The sequence below is a fragment of the Panthera onca genome, chromosome Y, assembly GCF_046562875.1.
Source record: "Panthera onca isolate mPanOnc1 chromosome Y, mPanOnc1 haplotype 2, whole genome shotgun sequence".
NCBI lineage: Eukaryota > Metazoa > Chordata > Mammalia > Carnivora > Felidae > Panthera > Panthera onca.
Window position 1 is genome coordinate 12,348,230 of NC_138358.1, and position 3,458 is coordinate 12,351,687.

Here is a 3,458-nt window from a genome sequence, read left to right on the forward strand (position 1 = left end):
ACCCCACCCCCCGCAGGCTTCTTCCTTGTGTGGGTCAGCGTGCCTCAGCTGGGACCGCAGCTTTGCTGACACCACGGTCACTGGAGGCGCCTCCGCCACCACCCCTCTGGCCTTTCTTCAAGCTTCCCACCCCTCAGGGCTTTTGCTCTGACTGCACCTTTAGCTGGAACACCCAAGCCTGGTTGCCTTGTCCACATTCCTCTAAGATTTTTTTATCTTCTGAATCTATGACCATTCATTCATTCATTCATTCATTCATTCATTCATTCATTCATATACTTATAACGTTTATTTTTGAGAGAGAGAGAGAGAGAGAGAGAGAGCGAGCACTGGCAGGTAGGGGAGGAGAGAGAGGGAGACACAGAATTGGAAGCAAGCTCCAGGCTCTGAGCTGACAGCACATAGCCTGATGCGGGGCTCAAACTCAGAAACCATGAGATTATGAACTAACATGAAGTCAGACAACTGATTGAGCCACCCAGGTACCCCGACACATATTTTTTAAAGTTTATTTATTTTGAGAGAGAGGGAGAGAGCAAGAGTGAGCAATCAGAGTACACATGAGTGGGGATGAGGCAGAGAAGGGGAACCCCAAGCAGGCTCCACGCTGCCAGTGCAGAGCCCCACACAGAGCTCGAACCCATGAACCGTGAGATCACAACCTGAGCCAATATCAAGAGCAGACTCCCAACTGACTGAGCCACCGAGACATCCCACGTCCAACCCATTTTTTTGATGACTTCCTCTGGATGGCAGGCACCAGGTATATGTGTGTCTCTGAGTGAGCAATATGGGGGGATCATGTTCTAAGCAGGGGAGACAGTATACGTTTCATGGATGAGGACATGCATCACACACAATCTGTCCTGTGCTTGGCACAAGCCAGGCGTCACATGTGTTCAGGGGCCCTCATTCGGGCTGTCATAGGCATTTGTCATGGTGTGCACCACGCTGTATGAGAAAAGACCTTTTCCACTCCACTGTAAGTTCTGCAGGGCAGAGCCATGCTGTTTTGATCTTTTTATACATAGCGTGGTGCCGTCTTCGCGGCTTCTAGAAAATACTTTCAGTAATCCATCCCACAAATATTTACTGAGCTCCTGCTGTGCAGCTTGCCTCATTAGGTACCAGAGATGGAGATAGATGAGGCTGCCACCCCCTGGGGAACGAGGGGAGGAAAGGAGGCTCAGTCAACTAGTGCACCTGGGACCCACAATCTCCAGAGTCTCTGATCAGGCAGTCGTGCCACGGGGTTTGAGAATGTGCATTTGCAGCAATCCCTGGAGCTGCTGCTGCCAGTGCATAGGACACTCTGAGAAGGTGACGTGGAAATTGAGGCCTGGAGGAAAGGAAGGGTGCAGAGTGTTTCAGGGAGGGGCATCGAGGGCAAAGTCCCCGAGGTAGGAACAACCGGATCATAACACCAGGGGCCCTGAGCCTGGCGTCCAGTGAGAGGGGAGGAGGGACGTGACACACAGGGGATTTGGTGTCAGGTAGGTCCCCCAACCTGGGGCCACTGAGCTCAGCAAGGAGCTGATATTTTTGCAACAGCAGTGAGAAAGTGCTGTGGCCTGTTAAGCAGGGAGTGGCATCAGCTGATGTACATGACGACAAACAGTGGCTTCAAGCAACACTGTTCTTCCCAGCTCTGGCCTCACCTGTGCTCTCATGGGGCTGAAGTCACGATGCCCACACGCCGCATTCCTCTTGGAGGCTCCCAGGGAGACTCCCACCTCCTGGCCTTTTCCAGCCGCTAGCGGCCCTTGTGGGCTAGAGTCTGCCTGCTCGGTGGTTAAGACCCATGTCGGTGCACACGCCAGTCTTTCTCTCCTCCCATTCCCACCTTCAGGGCGGACCAACTTGGGTGACCCAGGGTACTCTCCATATCCTGCGGTCCACAGACGAGCCATCTTTGTGGGGAGCACTGTTCTGCCCGTACATCTCATTTACGTTTAAAGTGAACACTGTGGATACATTTCAGAGGTGGCAGCACAAGGGTCCCAAACTGGTCCAGGCATGGGATGGGCGGGCAGGGGTGCCATGAACCGAAGGACGAGGAAGATGAGGGTCAGAATCAAGTCTGTTCAACCTAGCTCACTTACCAGTATACACGCCGGGCTTTAGAAGCACATAAACTTTATTTTTTGAACCAGAAGATGAATCTTGGGCTCTAGTGTCTTAAGGAAATCCATCACTCTGTGGGCTGGCACTGATTGACCTGCGGGACAAAAGGAATCTGCATCAATTCTGGAATGTTTCATAAAGAGAAAAAAGATGTTTGAAGACTGTGCTTGAAAGGAAGTGTGGACTTCTGGGATGGGCACAGGCTGACCTGAGTTTGAATCCAAGTTGGGCACTTACTAGTTGAGATATTCCAAGAACTTGGCTGACTTCCCTGACTCCTTCATCTGGAAATATGCCCTGAGAAGTCAACCTGTGGGGTTGTCTAAGACTGGGCATGCTGTACATAAATGCCTCACAGCTCCTGAGAGTTCATTCTTACACTCTTCTGGTCTCTGTTGAGTTCTAATGAGTTGGAAATCCTTTGTTCTGACATTAGTACTCTGAGGCAACGGCTTTTTCAGGGTGCTATACAATTACTGATCCAATTGATATGCCCTATGAAGGCTCCTCAAAGCAGCCAATAATTAAAAAGTTAAGCTTTGTAAAAAAGTTCAGCATCCTTAAAAATATTTGTATTATTCTCTCTTCTTTATAGGCCAGCAGGTGTTAAGAAAAGTTTTATTAAAAAAAAAATTAACTTTTTTTTTTATTTTTTGAGAGAGAGAGAGAGAGAGAGAGAGAGAGACAGAGAGACAGACAGAGAGAGAGAGAGAGAGAGAGAGAGAGAGAGAGAGAGAGACGGTGAGTGGGGAAGGGACAGAGAAAGAGGGAGACACAGAATCTGAAGCAGGCTCTAGGCTCTGAGCTGTCAGCACAGAGCCCAATGTGGGGCTGGAACTCATGGACCATAAGATCATGACCTGAGCCAAATTCGGACATTCAGCCGACTGAGCCACCCAGGTGCCCCAAGTTTTTCTCTTCTTTTTTTTTAAATGTTTATTTTGAGAGAGAGAGAGAGAGAGAGAGACAGAGAGAGACAGAGAGAGAGCGCAGTAGAGGTGTAGAGGGAGAGGAAGAGAAAATCCCAAGCAGGTTCCACATTGTCAGCACAGAGCCCTACGTGGGGCTTGAACCCTGGGATCTCACAAACCCTGAGATCATGAACTGAGCCAAAATCAAGAGTCAGATGCTTAACTGACTGAGTCACCCAGGTGCCCCCCCGAAAAGTTTTTCTAATGAAGAATGTGGGAATCTCTGTGAAAGTCCAGCAGCCCTCTTTGAGAGGTAGGTAACATTACGTACAAAAACAATACATCATCTGATGTTTTCCAAACTGCCTTACTTCTCTCCTCCCATGTTCTCATCTCTGTGTACTCTCCCATCTGGCGATGCGC